The sequence below is a fragment of the Canis lupus genome, chromosome 4 (assembly GCF_003254725.2).
Source record: "Canis lupus dingo isolate Sandy chromosome 4, ASM325472v2, whole genome shotgun sequence".
Lineage (NCBI taxonomy): Eukaryota > Metazoa > Chordata > Mammalia > Carnivora > Canidae > Canis > Canis lupus.
In genome coordinates this window covers 17,512,433-17,539,474 of record NC_064246.1, presented here as the reverse complement: position 1 = coordinate 17,539,474, position 27,042 = coordinate 17,512,433, and the positions used below count along the sequence as shown (strand labels likewise).

Here is a 27,042-nt window from a genome sequence, read left to right as displayed (position 1 = left end):
GAAATCAGCTCCAACTGTGCAAACAGTGAACGGAACATACATTTCAAGGACAGGGGAGGGGTGAGAAGCCTCCAACTGCCTGGGTCCAGGTTGCAAGTCAAGTGGTAGTCATGTCGTCTTGATGACTTCCTCTAACAACAATGATAAAAGCATGTATATGCTTTTAATATTAAGTTCCAGACATAGTGAACTCAATACTCAATGGTATATGTTTAATTACGGTGACAGATGTAGCTCTGAAAATCTTTTGTAAGTTGTATACTCATATATAGAAAGGTAATACAGGTTTTCTGGTTGTCTTATAGTATCTGAGCTGTGTCTCCATAAATAGGTGAGTCAGTAAATGAAACTTAGGAACTTGGATTAAGATCAGAAAACTCATGCCTCAAATAAGATTGCAAAATATGAATAACAACGTCAAGGTGCATGTATTTCCTCGGAATATCCAATATATATAACAATGACTTGTGTGTCTTTGACAGGATGGATATTAATTTTGTCTATAAATATCCAGTGACTGGATATTTATTTTTTCTATATTTTCTGGATATGTTTTTTCTATATATTTATTTTTCTATTTGTTTATATATATTGTTTACATATATATATAAACAAGATAAATTACATGATCTTTTTGCCTACCAATTGCTTAAAATGTACCATTTTAATTGAATTTATAATCAGCTCTCATTGTATTAGTATTCTATAGTATTCCATAAAACTTGAAATTGCAGAAATACATTTTAAATGTATTTTTTAAGAACAAGATAGTGTCATATATGCTCAGGACTCTTAACTTTCAATACTAAATACACTGTAGAGATTTTTCCATGTTAGAATAATAAAGATCTAGCTTATGTTTCATTTTTTAATTGAGATATAATTGACAAGAAACATTATATTAGATTCAGGTGTACAACATGATGATTCATTATTGGTATAGACTGCAAAATGATCACCATAGTAAGTCTAGTTAACACCTGTCACCACACATGGTTTTAACTGCTGCATAGCAGTCCACAAGATCCAAGTATAATTTGTTTAACGATTTCCCTGTCGATGTTACAACCTATCCTGCAACAATCGCCTTTGTCATGACATTTTCACAATATCAATTCTGCCAGTCCATGAGCATGGAATATTTTTCCATCTCTTTGTGTCTTCCTCAATTTCTTTAAGAAGTGTTCTATAGTGTTTAGGGTATAGATCCTTTACCTCTTTGTTAGGTTTATTCCTAGGTATCTTATGCTTTTGAGTGCAATTGTAAATGGGATTGACTCCTTAATTTCTCTTTCTTCAGTCTCATTGTTAGTGTATAGAAACGCCACTGACTTCTAGGCATTGAATTTGTATCCTGCCACACTGCCAAATTGCTGTATGAGTTCTAGCAATCTTGGGGTGGAGTCTTTTGGGTTTTCTATGTAGAGTATCATGTCATTGGCGAAGAGGGAGAGTTTGACTTCTTCTTTGCCAATTTGAATGCCTTTAATGTCTTTTTGTTGTCTGATTGCTGAGGCTAGGACTTCCAGTACTATGTTGAATAGCAGTGGTGAGAGTGGACATCCCTGTCTTGTTCCTCATCTTAGGGAAAAGGCTCCCAGTGCTTCCGCATTGAGAATTATATTGCTGTGGGTTTTTCATAGATGGCTTTTAAGATGTTGAGGAATGTTCCCTCTATCCCTACACTCTGAAGAGTTTTGATCAGGAAAGGATGCTGTATTTTGTCAAATGCTTTCTCTGCATCTAATGAGAGGATCATATGGTTCTTGGTTTTTCTCTTGCTGATATGATGAATCACATCGATTGCTTTATGAGTGTTGAACAAGCCTTGTGTCCCAGGAATAAATCCTACTTGGTCATGGTGAATAATTTTCTTAATGTACTGTTGGATCCTATTGGCCAGTATCTTGTTGAGAATTTTTGCATCCATGTTCATCAGGGATATTGGTCTATAATTCTCCTTTTTGGTGGGGTCTTTGTCTGGTTTTGGAATTAAGGTGATGCTGGCCTCATAGAATGAATTTGGAAGTACTCCATCTCTTTCTACCTTTCCAAACAGCTTTAGGAGAATAGGTATGGTTTCTTCTTTAAACATTTGATAGAATTCCCCAGGGAAGCCATCTGGCCCTGGACTTTTGTGTCTTGGGAGGTTTTTGATGACTGCTTCCATTTCCTCCCTGGTTATTGAACTATTCAGGTTTTCTATTTCTTCCTGATCCAGTTTTGGTAATTTGTGGCTTTCCAGAAATGCGTCCATTTCTTCTAGATTGCTTAATTTATAATATGTTGAATATAATTCATAATATGTTTTTAAAATCGTTTGTATTTCCTTGGTGTTAGTAGTGATCTCTCCTTTCTCATTCATGATTTTATTAATTTTAGTCTTCTCTCTCTTCTTTTTAATAAGGCTGGCTAATGGTTTATCTATCTTATTAATTCTTTCAAAGAACCAACTCCTGGTTTTGTTGATCTGTTCCACAGTTCTTCTGGTCTCGATTTCGTTGAGTTCTGCTCGAATCTTTATTAACTCTCTTCTTCTCCTGGGTGTAGGATCTATTTGCTGTTTTTTTCTCTAGCTCCTTTATGTGTAAGGTTAGCTTTTGTATTTGAGTTCTTTCCAGTTTTTGAATGGATGCTTGTATTGCGATGTATTTCCCCCTTAGGACTGCTTTTGCTGCATCCCAAAGATTTTGAACGGTTGTATCTTCATTCTCATTAGTTTCCATGAATCTTTTTAATTCTTCCTTAATTTCCTGGTTGACCCTTTCATCTTTTAGCAAGATGGTCCTTAACCTCCACGTGTTTGAAGTCCTTCCAAACTTCTTGTTGTGATTTAGTTCTAATTTCAAGGCATTATGGTCTGAGAATATGCAGGGGACGATCCCAATCTTTTGGTATCGGTTAAGACCTGATTTGTGACCCAGTATGTGGTCTATTCTGGAGAAAGTTCCATGTGCACTTGAGAAGAATGTGTATTAAGTTGAGTTTGGATGTAAAGTTCTGTAAATATCTGTGAAATCCATCTGGTCCAGTGTATCATTTAAAGCTCTCGTTTCTTTGGAGATGTGTTTGTTTAGAAGACCTATTGAGTGTAGAAAGTGCTAGATTTAAGTCACCAAGTGTAAGTGTATTATCATCTAAGTATGTCTAATTTTGGTTATTAATTGATATATTTGGTAGCTCCCACATTCGGGGCATATATATTAATGATTGTTGAGTCCTCTTGTTGGATAGATCCTTTAAGTGTGATATAGTGTCCCTCTTCATCTCTCATTACAGTCTTCGGGGTAAATTTTAGTTTCTCTGATATAAGGATGGCTACCCCTGCTTTCTTTTGAGGACCATTTGAATGGTAAATGGTTCTCCAACCTTTTATTTTCAGGCTGTAGGTGTCCTTCTGTCTAAAATGAGTCTCTTGTAGACAGCAAATAGATGGGTCCTGCTTTTTTATCCAGTCTGACACCCTGTGCCTTTTGATGGGGTCATTAAGCCCATTCACATTCAGAGGTACTATTGAAAGATATGAGTTTATAAGGGAAGGGAGAAGAAATGTGTGGGAAATATCAGAAAGAGAACATAAAGACTGCTAACTCTGGGAAACGAACTAGGGGTGGTAGAAGGGGAGGAGGGCGGGGAGTGGGAGTGAATGGGTGACGGGCACTGGGGGTTATTCTGTATGTTAATAAATTGAACACCAATAAAAACTAAATAAAAAAAAAGAAAGATATGAGTTTAGTGTCATCATGATATCTATTCAGTCCCTGTTTTTGTGGATTGTTCCATTGGACTTCTTCTTAAAGGGGAATTTTGAGAGTCCCCCTTAAAATTTCTTGCAGAGCTGGTTTGGTTCCTGCCTGTCTTGGAAGCTTTTTATCTCTCCTTCCATTCTGAATGAGAGCCTTGCTGGATAAAGTATTCTTGGTTGCATGTTCTTCTCATTTAGGACCCTGCATATATCCTGCCAGCCCTTTCTGGCCTGCCAGGTCTCTGTGGAGAGGTCTGCTGTTACCCTAATACTCCTCCCCATAAAAGTCAGGGATTTCTTGTCTCTCACTGCTTTAAGGATCTTCTCTTTATCTTTGGAATTTGCAAGCTTAACTGTTAGATGTCGAGGTGTTGAACGGTTTTTATTGATTTTAGGGGGAGATCTCTCTATTTCCTGGATCTGAATGCCTGTTTCCCTTCCCAGATTAGGAAAATTTTCAGCTATGAGTTATTCAAATACATATTCTGGACCTCTGTCCCTTTCGGTGCCCTTGGGAACCCCAATTAAACGTAGGTTTTTCTTCCTCAGGCTGTCATTTTTTCCCTTAATCTATCTTCATGGTCTTTTAATTGTTTGTCTCTTTTTTCCTCAGTTTCCCTCTTTGCCATCAACTTGTCTTTATGTCACTCACTCGTTCTTCTACCTCGTTAACCCTTGTCATTAGGACCTCTAGTTTGGATTGCATCTCGTTTAATTTATTTTTAATTTCTGCCTGATTAGATCCAAATTCTGCAGTCATGAAGTCTCTTGAGTCCTATATGCTTTTTTCTAGAGCCACCAGTAGCTGTATGATAGTGCTTCTGAATTGGCTTTCTGACATTGAATTGTAATCCAGATTTTGTAACTCTGTGGGAGAGAGGACTGTTTCTGATTCTTTCTTTTGAGGTGAGGTTTTCCTTCTAGTCATTTTGTTCAGTGCAGAGTGGCCAAAAACAAGTTGTATTGGGAAAAGGAGAAAAAGAGAGGAGAGAAAGAAGGAAAGAAAAGAGAAAAAGAAAAAAGGAAGGAAAAAAAGAAAAACAAAGAGAAGAAAAAGAGAAAAAGAAAGAAAGGACAAAAAAAGGGGTGGGGGAAGCAAAGAGAAATCAAAAAGCAAAAAAACAAACAAAAAAAACAAAACAAAACAAAACAAAAAAACGGGGGTATCCTCTGAATCTGTATACTGTAAGTAAGTCCCTTGACTTCCTCTGGAACTTTCCAGTTCTGCTTGGTCACTAATTTGTTTTTCCCGTGTCCCTCTAGCTGGTCTTCTGGGGGAGGGGCCTGTTGTGATGATTTTCAGGTGTTAGCACTTGGGGGAGCTGCTGTGCCCCTGCCTGGTGCAGGGCTCAGTGGGGGTGTTTACCCCGTGAGGCCCCAGGAGGAACAGCCCCAGTGGCGGGGCAGCTCTGGAAACCTGGATTCAGCTCCGGCAGGAACTCCGTCTGCAGGGCCTGGAGGCTCCGGGGCGGGGCCGCTGATCTGCTCAGCTGGGGCAGGAGCGTCCTTGCTGTCCTGGGCCCTCCCGGCCTCTGCCTGTCCCGGGGGGAGGCCGGATCCTGGGCTGTGTCCCGGCGCCCTGTGCTCCGGGGCCTGCGCTGTTGGATTCACGCTCCCGGAGCCGCGCAGCCCCCTCCGCGGAGCCGCCCCCGAGCCCCTCCGAGCTGCTTCGGGTCCCGCCGTGCGCGCTGCAGCCCTTAGGGAGCTCGGCGCATCTCCCAGGGGCGCAGGTGTCTATTAGTGTCCCCGGGAGCCCGAGGGCATCCCCGCCCTCCTGGGTCCTGCTCCAACTCCCTGCGAGCCCCTTTCCGCCCGGGAAGGTTGGTGCAGCTCCTGCTCCTCCAGGACGGGGCTCTCCTGTCCTGGGGACACTCGCCCCAGCCTTAGCCCGGCTCCTCGCGGGGCCCCTCCCCCTTGGAGGCCTTTGTTTCTTTATTTCTTTTTCCCCGTCTTCCTACCTTGATAGAAGCGCGAATTCTTCTCAGTGTAGCGTTCCAGCTGTTCTCTCTTTAAATCTCAGGCCGAATTCATAGATTTTCAGGATGGTTTGAAGGTTATCTAGGTAATTTGGTGGGGACAGGTGACTTGGGGACCCTACTCTTCCGCCATCTCGTCCCTCCCAAAAATTAAAAAATCTTAAAAAAAAAAAAAAACTATGCAATTTCCTCACCTACCTCCCCTCCAAGAACCCTCAGTTTGTTTCCAATAGTTAAAAGTCTCTCATGATTTTTCTTCCTCTCTGATGACTTCTCATTCAGTTTTCTCTCCTTTCACCTATGATCCTATGGGCTGTTTCTTATATTCCACATATGAGTGAAACTATATGATAATTGTCTTTATCTGCTTGACTTATTTTGTTCAGGGCTTATTTGCCTCCAGTTCCATCCATGTCGATGTAAATGGTAAGTATTCATTTTTTCTGATGGCTGAGTAACATTCCAGTGTGTGTGTGTGTATGTGTGTGCGCGTGCACCCTTGTGTGTGTGTGTGACGTCTTGTTCATCCATTCATCTGTTGATGGGCATCTTGGCTTTTTCCACAGTTTGGCTATTGTGGACCTTGCTACTATGAACACCGGAATGCAGGTGCTCCTTCATATCACTACATTTGTATTTTGGGGGTAAATACCCAGTAGTACAACTGGATCGTAGGGTAGTCACAAAACTGATAAATTATTGAATGCTGCATCTGAAACTAATGAAGTACTATATGTTGGCTAACTGAATTTAAATAATTAGAAAAACATAAATTTAATGCATCTATGTAAGTAGCTCAAAACTGTTAGGTACAAATGTGATAATCTTTATGGTCCTCATAGTTCAAGAGCTATAATACTTAATAAGTAATCTAATGCACTACCCACTTGAACAACACAAAATTTGGTTTTCATAATAACCATTTATATTATTAGTAGTGACCCAATGTTCAAAAGAGATTCATTTGCCAAAATGGAAATTTTATTATTTATTCATTTTATTATTTGAATTGTAATTAATTATTATATAGTGTAATATTGGTTTCAGGAGTAGAATTTAGTGACTCATCACTTATACATGACACGCAGTGCTCATCACAAGTGCTTTTCTTAATACTCATTACTCATTTAATTCATCTCTTCCCTACCTCCCCTCCAGTGACCCTCAGGTTGTTCTTTATAGTTTGCCTCCATTTCTTTTTTATCCCCCTTCACCTATGTTCATCTGTTTTGTTTTGTTTCTTAAATTCCACATATAAGTGAAATCATATGGTATACATATACATATACATATACATATACATACCACATCTCCTTTATCCATTCACCAGTTGATGGATATTTGGGCTATTTCCATAATTTGGCTCTTGTAGATAATGCTGCTATAAACATCGGGGTGAATGTACCACTTCGAATCAGCATTTTTTTATCTTTGGTTAAATACCTAGTAGTGCAATTTCTGGAGTGTAGGAAAGTTCTATTTTTAAATTTTTGAGGAGCCCCCAGAGTGGCTGCACTGGTTTGCAAAAGCGTTCACCTTCCTCAGCACCCACATCAACATCTGTTGTTTCCTGTGTTGTTAATTATAACCATTCTGACAGGTGTGAGAAGATATCTCATAGTAGTTTTTTAAAAAAAAAAAAATTTCATTTACTTATTTATGAGAGACACACACACTGAGAGAAGGAGAAGCAAAGACGCAGGCAGAGGGAGAAGCAGGCTCCATGCAGGGAGCCTGATGCAGGACTCGATCCCGGGACTCCAGGATCATGCCCTGGGCCAAAGGCAGGAGCTAAACCACTGAACCATCCAGGGATCCCCTCATTGTAGTTTTGATTTGAATTTCCATGATGATGAGTGATGTTGAGCATCTTTTCATGTGTGTGTTAGCCATATACCTGTCTTCTTTAGAAAAATCTCTATTTATGTCTCTGTCCATTTCTTAACTGGGTTATTAAGGGAGGTATTGAGTTTGATAAGCTCTTTATAGATTTTAGATATTAACCCTTCATCAGATATGTCATTTGCAAATATCTTCTCCCACTCCATAGGTTGCCTTTTCGTTTTCTTGATTGTTTCCTTTGGTAGGTAGAAGTTTTTATGTTGATGAAGTCTCAATAGTTCATTTTTGCTTTTCTTTCCCTTTCCTCTGGAGACATGTCTAGTAAGAAATTGCTACAGCACAGAGATTGCTGCTTATGTTCTCTTCTAGGATTTTGATGGATTCTTGTCTCACATTAGGTGTTTCATCCATTTTGAATTTATTTTTTTTGTGTATGGTGTAGGAAAGTGGTCAGTTTCATTCTTCTGCATGTAGCTGTCAAGTTTTCCCAACACTATTTGCTGAAGAGACTATTTTTCATTGGATATTCTTTGCTGCTTCATTGAAGACTAACTGACCATATAGTTGTGGGTTTGTTTCTGAGTTTTCTATTCTGTTTCCTTAATCTACGTGTCTGTTTTTGCACCAGTACCATGCTGTCTTGATGACTACAGTTTTTAACACAGTTTGAAGTCCAGAATTGTGATGCCTCCAGCTTTGCTTTTCTTTTTCAAGATTCCTTTGGCTCTTCAGAGTCCTTTGGAGCTCCATACAAATTTTAGGATTGTTTGTTCTAGTTTTGTGAAAATGCTAGTGGTATTTTGATAGGCATTATATTAAATGTGTAGATTGGGTAGTATAAACCTTTTAACAAAGTTTGATCTTCCAATCCATGAGCATGAGATGCTTTTCCATTTCTTTGTGTCATTTCAATTCTTTTCATAAGTGTTCTATAGTTTTCAGAGTACAGATCTTTTACCTCTTCAGTTTGGTTTATTCATAGGTATCTTATAATTTTTTGGTACAGTTGTAAATGGAACTCATTCCTTAATTTTTCTTTCTGTTGCTTTATTTTTGGGGTACAGAAATGCAACAGATAACTGTAAATTGAATTTTTATCCTGTGACTTTGCTGAATTTTGTGGAGTCTTTGGGTTTTCTACATAGAATATCATGTCATCTGTGAATAGGTGAAATTTGACTTCTTCCTTGCTGATTTGGATGCTTTTTATTTCTTTTTGTTTTCTGATTGCTAAGGCTAGGACTTCCAGTACTATGTAAAATAACAATTGTGAGAGTGGACATCCCTGTGTTGTTCTTGACTGTAGAGGAAAAAAATTCTCAGTTTTCCTCATTAAGGGTAATATTAGCTGTAGGTCTTTTGCATACAGTCTTCGATGTTGAATTATGTTCCCTCTATCCCTAGTTTTTTGAGGGCTTTTATCAAGAATGGATAGTATATTTTGTCAAATGCATTTTCTGGATCCATTGAAGGGATCATATTGTTCTTATCATTTTTCTTACTAATGTGGTGTATCATGTTGATTGATTTGCAAATATTGAAACACCTTGCAGCCCAGGAATAAAACCCATTTGGTCATGTCAATAATTTTTTTTTAAACATTTCATTTATTTATTTATTCATGAAAGACAGAGAGAGAGAGAGAGAGAGAGAGAGAGAAAGAGAAAGAGAGAGAGGCAGAGACACAGGTAGAGGGAGAAGCAGGCTCCACACAGGGAGCCTGATGCGGGACTCAGTCCCGGGACTTCAGGATCATGCCCTGGGCCGAAGGCCGGTGCTAACTGCTGAGCCACCCAGGGATCCCCGGCAATAATTCTTTTAATGTAGTGCTGGATTTGATTTGCTAGTATTTTGTTGAGAATTTTTTCACCTATATTCATCAGGAATATTGGCTTGTAATTCTTCATTTTAGTGAGGTTTTCGTCTGGTTTTGAAATCGAGGTAATGGCCTCATAGAAAAAGTTTGGGAGTTTTCCTTCCTTTTCTTTTTTTCTTTTTCTTTTTTTGGAAGAGTTTGAGAAGAGCAGGTATTAACTCTTTTAATGTTTAATAGAATTCCCCTGGAAAGCCATGTGGCCCTGGACTTTTGTCTGTTGAGAGATTTTTCATTACTGATTCAATTTCTTTGTTGGTTATGAGTCTGTTCCAATTATTTGTTTCTTTCTACTTCAGTTCTGGTAGTTTATATGTTTCTAGGAATTTATCCATATCTTCCAGATTGTGTGGTTTGTTGGTATATAGTTTTTCATAATATTCTCCTACAATTGTTTGTATTTCTGTGGTATGGATTGTAACTTCTCCTCTCATTCATGATTTTATTTATTTGGGTCCTTTCTCTTTTCTTTTTGATAAGTCTGGCTGGAGTTTAGCAATTTTATAAATTCTTACACTGAACCAGCTCCTAGTTTCATTGATCTGTTCTACTGTGGTTTTGTTTGTTTGTTTCTGTATGATTTATTTCTGCTCTAGTCCTTATTGTTTCCCTTCTTCTGTTGGCTTTAAGCTTTATTTGCTGTTCCTTTTCTAGCTCCTGTAGGTGTAAGATAGATTGTGTATTTGAGACTTTTCTTTTCCTTCAGATAGATCTGTATTGCTATGTACTTCCCTCTTATGACCACTCTTGCTACATCCCAAAGGTTTTGGACTATCATGTTTTTATTTTCATCTGCTTCCATGTACTTTTAAAATTTTAAATAAATAAAATTATCAAAGACAAGTGACTATTTAATATGTAAACAGTCTGAAGGGCACCCTACCGATAGATATGATATGATATGATAGATATAATCTTTTTTGTTCTTCAGGAAACACACTTTCCTGAGTGAGATGACTAGGTCATCCACGTTTTATGCTTTTGATTAACTGAATTATCTCAAAAAAAGATAAAATACTCTTTTCAATTGCTTCATTCTGCTCTTTTTTTCAAAAAATATTTTCAGGTGCAGCCCAGGTGGCTCAGCATTTTAGCACCACCTTCAGCCCAGGGCCTGATCCTAGAGACCCAGGATTGAGTCCCACATCAGGCTCCCTGCATGGAGCCTGCTTCTCTCTCTATCTGTGTCTCTCCCTCTCTCTCTCTTTGTGTGTCGCTCATGAATAAATAAATAAAATATTTTTTAAAAAAATGTGTTTTCAGTTTCCCAAAGAAAATTCAGATACTTCAATTTAGAGCCTTTGCAATCTATTTTTTAATCATGTATATTTTTTGAATGATTATTAATGTTGTTTTCATGTTACTGAATTTAATAAATATGATAATATTTAAATGCTTTATAAATTTAAATTCATAATTTAAGTATAAAATCTAAATATAAATTAAATGGTTTATAAATTTAAATCATAAAATCTGGGCAAAATGCTAAAACACATATTTGAAAGTATTGAAGGTTGAACAAAATCAGATCGAAACTAGTAGTGAGTTGACCATTTATGAAAAGGTGATGCCTTAGGTAATTTGCATTTATATGACTTAGTTCCTTAAAATACATCCCAACATTCACAGTGTGAGATGACTCATATTAACAAACAAAAATCCATCTAACATTCAGCTACTAGAAGTAGTACAGCGAAGATGGGGGAATCTAGGAAAGGACATACCCACAGAAGAGCAAGTTCCATAATTGATGTATGCCTACCATAAACTCCCAGATTACTCCTAAAGTCTTTATGCACATGAAAATCACAGCTGAAATTCTGGAAACAATGAACTTTTGCAGCTGCTATGCATCACATGATTGACAGATTTTGGTGTTTAAGTTCACAAAAGTTAATTACATATTGGAAAAATATTAAAAATTTTCAGAGGAGTCCCGCATCGGGCTCCCTGCATAAAGCCTGCTTCTCTCTCTGACTGCGTCTCTGCCTCTCTCTCTCTCTGTCTCTCATGAATAAATAAATAAAATCTTTAAAAAAAATGTTTTTCAGAGGAAGATAACAAAATGCAGAGAATCTGAAAGGTATCATTCATAATGTGTAATATAAATATCTCTAAGTCTACTAGAAATACAAAGAAACTAGGAAGTATAATCCATAGTCAGGATAAAAAGCAATTCACAAAAATTGACACCAAGATGACCCAAATGTTATTATTAGCAGTGAAGGACCTTAAACCAATTATAACGGATGATGCAAAAGCATAAAGGAAAAAATATTTTTCATGACTAAAAATAGAGAAAACTAAACAGAAGATGAAAATGGAAAAAAACAAATCAGAAATTCTAGAACAGGAAATTATAATAACAAAGTTTAAAATATGATATTAGTTTAACAGCAAGTTGGAGAGAGCAGAAGGAAAGATCAGTGAGATTAGAGATATTTTAATAGAAACTATCTCACATGAAAAGTAGACACAACAATTTAAAAAATAAATTGGGGAGAAACATCAGGTGGTATACAGGTGATTTTTAACCCAGATTGAAAGCAGATGGAAAGTGGTACAAAAAATATAATGATCTAAACATTTACTAAGCTTGGAAACAAACAAACAAAAACCCAAAAAACAACAAGAAAATCAAACAAAAACCCCATAAACAAATAAAAAACCCACAAACAAACAAAAAGCCCTTGAAAACACAAATACAAGCAGGATAAAACCACAAATAAAAATAATATCAACGCATGGAGAAAGTGCTGGAAACTGAAGGTGAATAGAAATTTTTGGACACAGGAAGAAAAATACAAACAGAATAATACAAATAAATACAATACAAAGAGCTGACTTCTCATCAGGAAAAATAAAAACTAGGAGACAATGGATTAACAATATTCAAGTGCTTTGAAAGTGGGAGAAAAAACCCTTTTAAGCCATAATTTTCTAACCATTAAAATATCCTTCAGGAATTAAAGCAAAATATATTCTCTGATAAACAAAAATGGAGAGATTATCAACCAGCAAATATGCACTGAAGAGAATGCTAACCCTTCATGCTAAAGATGAGACACCAGATAGAAACTTATATCTATATTAAGGAATGAGAGGGAAGATCCCATTTGATGAGGAGAAAATAAATCTTCAGAGTTAGAATATTTGGTTAGGGTAACTTGACAAGATGGTCAGAACTAGAATTTAATACCAGGACATAAAACACAGGACTCAAGCTTCTATCCATGAAGTCTCTGTCTTCCTTTCTTGCTATCACTTACACTTATCCATTATTCATTTATATACTCATCTCAGAGAGACAGACACACACACACAAATACAATGAATCCATTAATTGAAAATTAATGTCACCATAGAAAATCAATCCAACTTTCTTTGTATGTCATTCAACACAAAGTGTAATTACCTAGAAATTACAGTCCAAATGAGTGAGAATATTAGATTATAATTTCCTTAGGAGAGTATCTGGTTTGAACAACATGTAGAGGATGAAAATAGAAGTGTGGACCAAGATGACAAGTCATAAATTCTGCTCTCCCTAATTGTTGGCCCCAATTTTCACATGACTTTTCCCAGGGACTTTGGTATATTCTAAGATCTGAGAACCAAGTCCAGGGCAGAGGGCAGGAGAGTAAGGTAGGGTACTATATTTGTACAACTGCCCAGTGGATAAGAGGATATCCTTTTTTTTTTTTTTAAGAGGATATCCCTCTCACTAATCATTATGGTCATTGTTTATAAATTATCACCTGTAACACTTCCGCACTCTTATGTTTTATGACAACACAAAGTTTTGTAAAATGTCCTTAAGGGGCACAATCAAGGCCCATGATCTTCCACCTGCTATGCCCTGGAAGCTCCCTACATAAAGAAAAAAGAATAAGCCCCATTTTCATTAAATAATTGTAGTTAAGGACACACATTGGATACAAATTACAAGCAAACAGGAGAAATAAAACACAGAGACCAAGAAAGTCAAAAAAAAAAAAAAAAAAGAAGAAGAAGAAAAGAAAATAATACAAGTACAAATGCAATCCAGTCATTAGGTTCATGGCAATTAAAAATAAATGTAGATAGAGTTGTCTACCTGAAAAAGGACACTGTTACCAATTACTGGTTCAAACACACAAAAGACACACACTGTCACCTTCAAACCTGCTCTCCCTCTTTCCTTCGATAGCCATCCTCTTCTCAGAGTCAAGCCCTGCTGGTACTCTTTTTAGGTAGTTTTCTGGAAGCAGTTCTGAGATTGGGCTTTAAGGCCAAATGATTTCTTATGGAATTGCTCCAAAGGCTGACTGGTAAGGGGTGTAGAAGATAAAATGGAGAAAGACAGAAAGCTAAGCAAGCCATCAAGTTTAGACAAAGTTCCAAACTCCATTTGTATAAAACAATGACCTAGTCTGCCAAATACTATCCATGTATGTTTTCCAAGGCTGCAAGGCCATATTGCTTTGTTTGGGAGGTAATTGTATTCCTCATTGGGAATATTCAGGTCTTCTTCAGCATCATCTGTGCAGGAAACCTCAACCATATCTTATGCTAACACTGTCAACCTCTCATACCATAAGTTCAATTACATTTTTAATATATGTGCTGCCGAAGCGAGCACATTCAATAACACTTTTTTTTAAAAGATTTATTTATTTCGATGAGAGACATAGAGAGAGTGCAATGGAAAGGAGCAGAGTAAGAGAAAGAGAAACTCAAGCATACTCTGTGCTAAGCAGGAGCCTGAGGTAAGGCTCCATCTCACAACCCTGAGATCAGACCTGAGCTGAGACCAAAAGTTAGCTTCTGAGCTGACTGTGCCACTCAGGCACTCCTCAATTACATTTTTTATAACAAAATCATCAGAGATTTTGATTATCATATTACCATCAAAGATGATAAATCATATTACCATCAGAAATGATAATATAAAGAGAAAGACATTTCTTCTCAACAAACAAATTAGTAAAAAATTCATAAAAGCAAGAGAGTTTCCTGCTTAGTCAATAATGTACTTGATAAAGAAAGATCTAATGTCATTAATCCAGTTTTATACTGCATATTGGCAACATTGAGCTATTTTAACTTATTTAGTTTTGTTTTATATATCATAATTTGAAAGTTTATAGTAATACACTGTCAATTATTACTGATACTTGTGGATACAAATCTTAATACATGTAAGTAAATAAAATCAATGTAATTCACAAATTATGACCTGTCTCAAAAAATATTGAGAGAAATCCAGTATCCTCTGTCGACAGCAAAGTGTCTTATAAATATGTTATAAATAACTTGTAAGACAAGTTCAGAGAATAAATATTACTTAACTGGAGCATATTTGACAGCCTTTATTTAAAACAACTTCTTAATTTAAAATATACTTTTGTCTTGGTTGAGCTTCAGAAAAGAGAGTATTAGCAACCAGTTTCTGCCATTTAAGTTAAAATATGTATCATAATAAGTCAAATTTCATTTCTTTGAAAAAAGTATTGGAAATTAATGGAGATTAGTGTGAGATGAGCTTAAAAGGTTTTATGTTAATGAGCTTATATAATGAATGATATCAAGGGTAGAGGAGTGCGCTGATAGAACTAATATTTCTAAAAATAATGTAACTTCGAGTTGTAAGTTAAAATTGAGCAGTATAGGGGATAGAAAAGAAGAAATGAAACAAAGTAGGGGTCTATGTAATAGGTAATGTAATGATCATGTAGTCCTAGAACAGGCAGGGTCCCTGACTATGAGGAAGACGGATAGGTTAGCTCTCTCATTATTTCATTTTGCCAATCTATTCTTCATGACTTATCTGGAAACTTTCTATGGGAAGACAAAATAGCCACTTTCCAAGTTCTATAATTTCTAGTTATATGTAAGTAGGATAAGAGATATAGTGTTCTTATAACCTCACTTAGTCCGCAGCCTGACACAGTATTGGTGCTCAATAAATGCAGTTTTCTAATATATGAATGAATAGCTTAATAGGAAAAATTGGATCTGAGTGTGATTTCATGTGACTTCATGCCAGCCTCTTAACTATTATGGGTTTTTAATTTCTAATCTGTAAAAGGAGAAAAAAAAAACCTATATCACAGACATATTAAAGAATAAGTAAAATAAATTTGTAAATGAACAAATAATTTAAAATTGTTTGATGTTATTCCTATTACTATAATATATTGGTTGTAAGCAACATTGTACTTGTAGGATTTTATATTCAAAAAGTTACTTAAATTGGGCAGCTGGGTGGCTCAGTAGGTTGGGCAACTATTTTCACCTCACATCATGATCCCTGGGTCCTGGTATTGAGTCTCATGTCAGGATCCCTGCTCAGTGGGGAGTCTCATTGTCTCTCTGACTCTCATTCCTGCTCGTGTTCTCTCAAATAAATAAATAAATACATAAATTACTTTTTTCTTTTTTTTAAAGATTTTATTTATTCATGAGAGACAGAGAGAGAGAGAGAGAGACAGAGACAGAGACACAGGAAGAGAGAGAAGCAGGCTCCTTGCAGGGAGCCTGACATGGGACTCAATCCCGGGTCTCCAGGATCACACCCTCAACTGAAGGCGGTGGTAAACCACTGAGCCACTTGGGCTGCCCCATCTCTTTCTTTTTAAGGTTGCTTAGTTTAATATATCTTGAAGGTTATTTGTTCTTAGGTGCTATATATATTTATTTGTAGAACAAACTGTTTGGTCAATGTAAGTGAGAAGTGAAAATTAAACTTTAGAAGTGTCACCATATGAAAAAGTTAGTCATTTTTATAAATGTAAAATATACTTTATTAATCTTTTGCCTAATTTAAAACCTACATGAATTTTAGCTTTCACATTTTAATCCTAGAAAGTAACTTGATGGGTAACTGGAAGCAATGAATTAGATTTTTTAATTCATTACCATTTTATTGTGGCTTTTTACAAAGTCATTTAACCTATCTGTATTTCAGTTTTGTTAACTTTAAAAAAGAAAATACTGGTTGAGTTAACTATAGTTTAAGAAAAAAAGGAGTGATCCACTTATATAGACTTTAGATTTTTTATAGATAGCAAAGTTTTATGTAACAATAACTTCATTACAAGGAAAACTGATGAATAGCGAACTCTTGTCTCAAAAAAAAAAAAAACACAACAGGATTAGTAAGACACTGTATTTGAACTTTTAAGACACCAACTAGCACATCATTTCTTAAGTGAAAAGTGATCAGAAACATTCTGGGTTTCTCTTGAAATTGAAGAAAAAATTCTTCAACACGGTAAAGAAGTATAAGAAGATTTAAGAAATTTGGGTCAAGTTTAAATGTCACCAAATCTCTCCTATTTGTCAGGAACATAAAAGATGAAAATGTTCAGATTTTATTTAACTTAAAATAAAAATAACAATGCTTTACCATGTGGAATCTTCACCATTTTACTCTCTATCATTTTAGGGAATAATAGAATCTCAGCATTGGAAGGGGCATTAGGGTCATCTATTCCAGTGCTGCCTCTAAATGCCTGAACCCCCTCTATTGTACTTCACTTAAATGTTGGCTTATTTTCCTACCTACTTCCCCACACAAATTATTTCAATTTGGAAAAACTCTACTGCTTAGCTATTGCTTATACTGACCTACATTTACTTCCTATAAATGTTTCACATCCTGGGTTAAAATGAAGCAAGAACAGAAGAAAGTGCCAGGACAGCTACACAGCATAATGGCATGTGGTAGATCCATATCTTTATGTCCTGTTGAGAAAGCAACACAAACACAATGAGAAAACAAAACGAAAGAAAGAAAGAAAAAGAAAGAAAGAAAGAAAGAAAGAGAAAAAAGAAAGAAGAAGAAAGAAAGAAAGAAAGAAAGAAAGAAAGAAAGAAAGAAAGAAAGAATCCCAGAGATAGTAATAGCTTTCAGTGCTTTCTAAGTCCAACTTTAAGAAAAAAAAGCTTTGTAAATTTGAAAAAAGGTCTTAGCAAGGAGACCAACATTTAGTATGATTCTAGTATATATATATAGTTTGTTTGAAGTCAAGTCGAAGGAAAGCACCTTTCTCAGCTTGTGATATACAGATGGAAAATAAATTAATTTAAAGATGTAGCAATCTCTATGTTTAAATTTCTAATGCTTTATCTCCATATCTGCAATCATTTCAATATTAGAGCCATTGAGATCTTCCAAGAGAACAGACTGGCATTTGAAATGTTTTAAAAACCATCTCCTCTGGACTAAGTCTCTCTCAGTACATTCCCCCATCTTCCAGCCTCATGAGGTAAAGCAAATATCAATGGATAAATTAGATTTCAGAAGCCAGGAGTTTCAGAGATACACATGAAAAAGCATGGTAATAGGCAATAAGTCATCAGGATTTGAACTCTAGGCCTCTGAAGGGAAAATGCTGTGTAAGTTGTGGTTACAGTTTTCAGGGTATTTGAGAAGATGGGATGTTGCTCAGGTAGAGACTTGCACCAGGGGAAAAAACAGAGATCAAGGTTGCCTACAGACTAAACTGAGATGAGTTATTCCTTTTCACATGATTCATTGAGGGAGAGCTCTCTGGAGAGAAGGGTGTGAAATAAAGCAGGGGAAAGTACTTAAGAAAGAGCCTCGTCTCCATTGGGACTAGGCCAATTGAGGCATCAGCCTCAACCTGATACAATGGGAATTCAGGAGTGCACATTGCCCCAGACAGTTGTCAGACCATGGGGCAAAGAGGCTTCCCTTTTCTATCCCCGTGTCAAGCCATCATCAGCTTAGGATGACTCTGGTGGACACTGGGAATTAGACCTACATCCCATGCAAAACATAGTACAGTTTGAGACAAAGTCAGAGGGATATCAGCTGCAGGAAGAATGGCATGGAATCTCAAAGTGTTGGACTAGAAGTATTCAAATACCTCCAGCTAAAACTCAGGTTTGATAGTACAGTCCTTGGTATTGGTGAACAGGGCCCATCAGGAGTGAACAGTGACTATATATGTTCTTCAAATAAGCACAGTTTTGGGGAGACAGGAAATACTGTGAGTGAAAGCCTGGCAGCTTTAGAAATCTCTTAACCTATCATTATATTTAGTGATTATCTAAATATTGCTTTATTATTTTCAGAATTGCTTCTGACGCGTTACCGGAAGATCTGATGATCATACATCTATTAGAAATGTGTCTCTTTGGTCTAGTGATCTTTAAGATATGTCATATTGCCTACTTTTTAATGCATTTGACAGAATTCCGGGTTAATATGGACCAAAATGAAATCAGGGAATACAAACTATTTTAAATTTTAAAGATCAAAAATATTAAATCTGGATGAGGTCTTGAAAGTTGCCACATCAAAATTAATTCAGTTGCAAGAATTTCAATTGACAGGGAGACACATTCAAGTGGCTTAAAAAAAAAAAAAAAAAGCAGTCATTGATTCAAAGGCAGAGTGGGTTCCAGAGAGAAGTCTACCTTATCAATAGGGCTATTTTCCTTTAATTCTTTTGGCTTTGTCCTTCTTTGTGCTTTGGCTTTCCTCTCTGGGATACTTCTCTCTTGGTGATATTAAAAGCAAGGTAACAGGCTTCCGGTCACCAAACTGAGACTTAAGAGTTGTAGTTTAGGCTCTCCCAGAAATGGACTCTTGATCCATTTGATGAGGAATTGTCTGGTCCGCACTAATTAGGTAATCTGCCTGGCCCCTACCATGCCCTAAAGAAAAATGATGGCAACAAGCACCACAATTTTTGCCTAGGAAAACTTTTCTTGTTCCCACTTCTTTCTGCCTAGAAAGGCCCTCCATTCTGTACATCTTCTCAGAACTCCTTTCTATCTGCTAGATTAAATGCTGCCCAATTCATGAGTCATTGAGTAAATCCCCTTAGATCTTTAAAATTTACTCAGTTAAATTTTTTTGTTTGTTTGTGTTTTTAATAGCAGCAAACGTACCTGACACAATTCCAGGCCCTAAATACATACACTGCATTCACCAACAAATAGAGAATTTTTGTTCCCTAAAATTTGGAGCAAAATATTAAACTGATTCTGACTTGTCTGGCTTAGGCCTGATGCTCATATGTGTGGCCAGGAGAGATTGAATATTCTGGTTGGCTTGTAAAGGATACCATTCTATGCCCCTTGAACTGGTAGCAGGGTCAATTCCCTCAGAGCTCTGTAGATTGTCAGAGATGTCTAAAGCTATTGAGGAAGGGAAAGGAAAAGGTAGATGTAAGAAGGCAAACACATGTCTGCTATATTATCTACTATGCTCTCACGTTTATGGATTGGGAGACAGAATCAAAGCAGAACTTAGGCACTTAATGAGAATGGAAGACCCTCAGTCCTCTGTCAGGCCAAGGCTCTTTCTATCACACCAATTCCTTCACACTGCCTCTACATAACTATTTCTTCAAAGACTTTCTAATAAAATCACAGGTAATTTTCAGTGAGATTTGTAAAATGGGAGTAAGAAATGTAAACTTAGGTGTATTGTGCTGCTCATTTTCTTGTGCTAATGACAGTCCTGTGTTAGAATCATCTTCCAATAGAGGTTTAAAGAAGTGTAGATACTTGGGATTCATTGCCACAGTTTAAGAGATTCCGGTTAGAGTTATGAATGCTTATATTATTCCAAGCACTCTACAAATGATTACAGAGTCAGGATAAAAACTCTTGCTGTCTATGTTTGAATATCATTAACACCAAGACACCTTCATAAAGAGATCACGTGATTTTCTTTTAAATTCTGGACTTGTTCCCTTGAGATGAATGTTTTAGTCAGCAATTTTATTAGTCAACAATTAAATATTCTCAAATTTTGATTTAACTCACAGAGAATCGTGAGGGCATGGGGAAGTTGTCATTGGACTTCGATAGGAAGTAAAAATATCTTATTAAAGACATTCTTGGCCACCATTCAGTTACCAAAGATCCTCACTCTTCAGAACTGAAGTTAGAGAAAAATTACTCCTTTCTAACAATATTTCTCTAAAATACAATGTAGGAGAGTAATTTAAAAGATTATAGACTTGAAACAGAATGATTATACACTGGAAATTCTTTTTTTTCTTGAATGTTTTGAAGGCAGAACAGTTAGAAATATCATGAAACAATAAAACAAAATCAAAGCTTATTCTAAAATATATCATTCAGTTTGGAAAAATAATTGGATTCTAAAATAAAGAGTATAGTTTGAATGAGATTAAAGACTATAATAAACTGTTCATTGTTAGTTGTTTTGTAAACTTAATTTCCTTAGCATTAATCACTTTTAGTTTAAAGTTAATACAGCAAGGCATGTAAAATCTAAATATTCATAAAGTATGAACAAAATATTTCATGCAGTACTGTATAGAACTGAAGAAGGAGAAAATCTGTGCTTATCTGAGCACAACAACTGTCCAAAAAAAGAAAAAAAAGAAATATGCCAATTAATTTCTCTGATAAATTGAAAGATAAACACGAAAGTTTCTCACTTAACTGATTAAATTCTCTTTTGTCTTGGGTAGAAAACTGCTTTAAATAAAGTTAAAAGAATTAAAACATCTGAAAAATGTTAAACTGAATTGTTTGTTAATAAATGTTGATCTCATGACCGGAAAGGAAATCACTTTTTTTTTTTTTTTTTTTTTGGTTAATCCATCAGCGACTCTTTATTATACATAAAAGCTTCCATGATTTTGATTGGATGATTTAACACGAGACAAAGGCAGCTCACTCCTAAGCAAATTTGTGCTGTTTTCACCTATTTCCAGTCAGAGCAGAATTCCCAATGATTTTGTTTGTTTGCTTGGTTTTTGTTGTTTCAAATTTTTATTTAAAAATAAGATAAACTGTATGTTTAGTTAACATACAGTATAATATTAGTTTTAGGTGTACGATGCTTCCATACAACACCTGGTGCTCATCACAAGCACCGTCCCTAATACCCATCACCCCATTTAACCCAACCCCTCCTCGCCTGCCCTCCAGCAACCCTGTTTATTCTCCATAGTGAAAAAGCAGTTTTACATGGGATGCCTGGGTGGCTCAGTGGTTGAGCATCTGCCTTTGGCTCAGCGTGTGGTCCTGAGTCCTGGGATCAAGTCCCAAATCAGGCTTCCTGCATGGAGCCTGGTTCTCCCTCTGCCTATGTTTCTGCTTCTCTCTCTCTCTCTGTCATGAATAAATAAAGAAAATCTTTAAAAAAAATAGAATCAGTTTTATGGTTTGTCTCTCTATTTTCCCCATGATCATCTGTTTTGTTTCTTAAGTTCTACACATGAATGAAATCATATAGTATTTGTCTTTTTTCTGACTGACTTACTTCGCTTAGCATTATATACTAGCTCCATCCATGTCATTGCAAGTGGCAAGATTTCAGTAATATTCCATTGTATATGCATATGCCACATTTACTTTACACATTCATCTGGATATATAGGTAATGCTGCTATAAACATTGAGGTGCATTTGTGTCCTTTTGAATCAGTACTTTTGTATCCATTGGGTAAATGTCTGCAGTGAAATTGCTGTGTCATAAAGTAGTTCTATTTAAAAATTTTTGAGGAACCTCCACAAAATGCAGAATGGCTGTATCAGTTTGGATTCCCACCAACAGTGTAACGGGATTTCCCTGTCTCCACATCCTTCCCAACATCTGTTGTTTCCTGTGTTGTTAATTTTAGTCATTCCGACAAGTGTGAGGTGATATTTCATTGTACTTTTGATTTGAATTTCTGTAATGATGAGTGACATTAAGCATCCTTACATGTGTCAGTTATCTGTATGTCTTCTTTGGAAAAATGTCTATTCATGTCTTCTGCCCAGAAAATTGATTTTAAAAAACACTAATTATAAATTATTTCTTTCAAATAATTTCTTAAGTATAAGTCTAATTTGATGCCATGAGTGATTTAAAGAACTCACTCATATAGACACATATACAATTCTATTTGTCAGAAATTACACTGTAACAGCAAATTTATTCATGAACATGAACATTCTCTAAAAATTTGGGATAAATGAAAGCTGCTTCTGCTTGTTTTTTGTTGTATTTAAATTATTTATGATAATTTTGAGGATTTGATAAATTATATTTTCTGCTGTCTCTTATCTAATCTAAAATTGACTATTTTATTTTTGCTTTTTAAAATAACAAATAGTATATTAAGGCTATAAATATAGTTAATCAAGTTGATCCCAATTTTTCCATTTGTAGAGCTATTTGTTTTATTAAGATAACCTTTACTAAAAGTAACATTGAGAAAAATTATAGAATCAGTGATACCAAACAGATCATTTAAAACAGTTTTAATATGTATAAATTTTTCATATGAATAAAATGTAGAAATAAAACTCTGTGACTAAGAGGCAGATTATTCAACATATTGAGATGAGAGAATTGGGTACATATTTGATAATAAATACCAATTAATTAAGATTCACATTTCAGGGCAGCCCGGGTGGCTCAGCAGTTTGGCGCCTGTCTTCAACCCAGGGCCTGATCCTGGAGACCCGGGATTGAGTGCCACATCGGGCTCCCTGAATGGAGCCTGCTTCTCCCTCTGCCTGTGTCTCTGCCTCTCTCTCTCTGTGTCTCTCATGAATAAATACATAAAATCTTAAAAAAAAAAAAAAGATTCACATTTCACATGGTGCATTTTACAAACCAAGTAAATGGGAAATTTTAAGCCAGAAAAAGAATGTTTATGTAAGCATTGTTAAAGATTTTTTTCTAAACATTGGTAAAATAGTATGACAAATAAACTAATGTATTGATAAATAATAATTATTAAAATAATAAAAGACAAAATATATGACTTCATAAAATTTTAGTGCTTGGGCACTTTAGGAAAATATGCCTTTTAAAGTATAATTAAACAGCAAGTTAAACACAAATATTGACCTAAATATAATTGTTAAATGATTTAAGCACACATAAAAATTGTTAAGAAAATTATTAAGTTTTTGATAGAAAAATGAATAAAGGCCCTAAAACATGTTCTCAGGAAAAAGACGTAAAATTATAATAAACTACATAATGTGTAATGATTATTGTTTGTTTTGCCCTGTGGTCCATGAACTACTCTCTACTCATTCCCAAAACCTCCCTAAATAAATTTATTTGTATCCATGATTTCAGTTATTACACAGATGGCCCTCATTATTGTATTTCCTGCTGAGAAGGTACTTTATACTTCAAATTATGCATGGACATAAGCAAGCAAATTTGAAAGTTATTTTTTCCCCCAAACACATCCAAATAAATTCTATGTTACTATCACTCTGAAAACTTCTCTTTATCTGTATCCTTCTCATGATAAAATCCAGAAAATGGAGTCATCCTTAACTCTACCCTTTCCTTCATTCTGACTTCACAAGACACCACCATCTTTCATCAAACACACCTCCAAATATTTCCATCTTTTATGTCAAAGATCTTCATATTTTATTTCCATGAATCCACAAGGGCTTCCTTTTGACCTGTTTTCCACATTAAAACTAGACAAAACCAAGAAAAACACAACTTTTATTTTTTTAAGTCACATCAATTATTGTCATTCTGTGTTTAAATCCCTTCAATTGCTTTTCATTTTGATTCAAGAAAAGGAGTTAAATAATACCTAACTTTTTTTTTTCTTTTTAATTGACCTACCTGTTGAGAAATAGATACACCAAAATTGTCAAGTCTTGCTTTCTCGGCTTCAGATGCACTCATCTTGCTGCCAAAAAACAATATTGTCTTCTACTACAAAGCCTTTTACACATTTTCTTCCAAACGCCTCTTTGCTCTTTTGTCTAGTAGCCTTTACTCCTGAATGAGTGTGAAGTTCACTGAGCTTGTCTCCTCAAGTTCACTTGAGGCAGTTTTACACAAACTACAAAGGAGGTTTGACTTCCCTATTGTGATCTCATATCATCTTGTACACTTCTTCATAGCACTAAACACAGTTGTAATTTTACATTTTCTTATGGAATTGTTTGATTCATTTCCATCTTCCTCATTCCAGTGTAAATTTCAGAAACTCACAGTCCATTCTTATCTACTAATTTTATATCCAATGTCTAAACAGTCACCCGTAAAAGATTAATTTAATCTTAGAAAATTAATTTTCTAATTAATTAACATTTGACCCACAAATGCATTTTGTGTACAAGAGGATTAAAAATAACAATTGAACTCCATTCTGTAAAAGGAAAATTGAATAATCACTTTTAGATATTGTTAGTGGGAATGAAACTTAGTGTATTTCTAGAAATCACACTGAAACACAATTGTGAAGAAGTTCATAAAATTTGTGCTAGTAATTTTATCTCACATGTTATAATTTTTAGAATAGCAAAAGATGCTACAATTGTCTAATTATTTGAAGAAAAATAAGAATGAAAATATCCAAAGGAAATATTCAGAAATACTGACAAAGTTATGAATGCACTTATACACATATTCACACACAAATAATAAAACATTATTGATGTTCAACATATGTTGAACAAATAATTTCAACATTATAGTGATGAAAGTAATGGAAACACCCTGAAGTTTTTATTGTTATTGTTTTGTTGTTATTAATTTTAGATTCTAGTATAGTTAACATAAAACTTTATGTTAGTTTCAAGTGTAAAATGTAGAGATTCAATAGTTCTATACATCACCCAGTGCTCATCACCCCAAGTGTACTCCTTAATCTCCATTGCTGATTTTACCCATTCTCCCCACCCACCACCCTTCTAATCACCATAAATTTGTTCTCCGTAGCTACTATTCCCTTTCTTGGTTTTTCTCTCTCTCTTTTTCCCTTTACTCATTTCTTGTTTTTGTTTCTTAAATTCTTCAGACGAGTGAAATCATACGGTATTTATCTTTTGCTTACTGATATATTTCACTTAGCATTATATTGTCTAGCTTTAACCATGTTGTTGCAAATGGCAAGATCTCATTCTTTTTTGTGAATAATAGTCCATTGTGTGTGTGTGTATATATATATATATATATATATATATATATATATATATATACCACTTCCTTATCCATTCATCTATCAAAAAAACATGTGGGCTGCTTCCATAATTGGGCTATTGTAAATAATGCTGCTATAAACACAGGAATGTACAAACCCCTTGTAATTAACAGTTTTGGGTTTTTAAGGGGTAAATACCTAGTAGTGTGATTCCTGGATCATACAGTAGTTCTATTTTTAACTTTGTGAGGAACATCTATATTGTCTTCCACAGTGGCTGCTCCAGTTTGCATTCCCATCAACACTGAACAAGAGTTTCTTTTTCTTCACATCCTTTCCAATACTTGTTGCTTCTTGTGTTTTTGATTTTAGCTATTTTAGCAGATGTAAGATGATATCTCATTGTAACTTTGATTTTCAGTTCCTTGATGATGAGTGATGTTGAGCATCTTTTCATGTGTTTCTTAGCTATCTGTATTTCTTCTTTGGAGATATGTTAGTTTATGTTTTCCAATCATTTTTAAAAAGATTTTATTTATTCATTTTAGGGGAGAGGGAGAGGGGGATAAAAGAGAGAGAGAGAGAGAACTCAAGCAGAAGGAGAGGCAGAGGGGAGAGAGAGAGAGAGAATCCAAAGAAAACTCTGAGCTAAGCATGGAACCCAACTTGGAGCTCCATATCATGACCTTGGGATCATGACACTGAGCTGAAACCAAGAGTCAGACACTTAACTGCCTGAACTAACCAGGCACCACCCACAGTGCCCATTTTTAATTGGATTGTTTGGTTGGGGTGTTGAGTTGTATCAAGTCTTATATCTTTTGATACTAACCTTTTATCTGATATGTCATTTGCAAATATCTTCTCCCTTTCCATAGGTTGCCTTTTAGTTTTGTTGATAGTTTCCTTTTTTGAACATAAGCTTTTTTATTTTGATGTAGTCCCCATAGCTTATTTTTGCTTTTATTTCTCTTGACTCAGGATACATGTCTAGAAAAATATTACTATGGCCGATGTCAGAGAGATTACTGCCTGTGCTCTCTTCTAGGATTTTTATGGTTTCAGGTCTTATGTTTAGGTCTTTGATCTATTTTGAGTTTATTGTTGTGTATGGTCTAAGAAAGTGTCCAGTTTCATTCTTTTGCACGTTGCTGTCCAGTTTGTCTAACATTATTTGTTGAAGTGACTGTCTATTTCCCATTGGATATTCTTCCTGCTTTGTGAAAGAGTATTTGACCCCATAATTGTAGGTTTATTTCCGGGTTTTCTCTTCTGTTGTATTGATCTATGAGTCTATTTCCGCATCAGAACCATATTGTTTTGAATACTACAGCTTTGTAATAAAACTCAAAGTCAGGAATTGTGATACCTCTAGCTTTTTATTTCTCAAAATTGCTTTGGCTAGGGGGCGGCGCAGGCGGAGCCGGGCGGGCGGCGGGCGGCGGGGTCGGTGCCCTCCTCCCTGCAGACCATGTTTGCCAAAGGCAAAGGCTCGGCTGTGCCCTCGGATGGGCAGGCTCGGGGAAAGTTAGCTTTATACGTCTACGAATATTTACGGCACGTAGGAGCACAGAAATCTGCACAGACCTTCTTGTCGGAGATCCGATGGGAAAGAAACATCACATTGGGAGAACCGCCTGGGTTTTTGCACTCGTGGTGGTGCGTATTTTGGGACCTTTACTGTGCAGCTCCTGAAAGGCTGAATTA

General features: G+C 35.7%; 1 pseudogene; it reads right to left on the bottom strand.

Annotated features, from left to right (window-relative positions):
* The window catches only part of LOC112652002 (nucleoside diphosphate kinase A-like), a 70,861-nt pseudogene extending 46,769 nt beyond the window's left edge, over positions 1 to 24,092 (bottom strand).
* Positions 24,093 to 27,042: the final 2,950 nt, after the last annotated feature.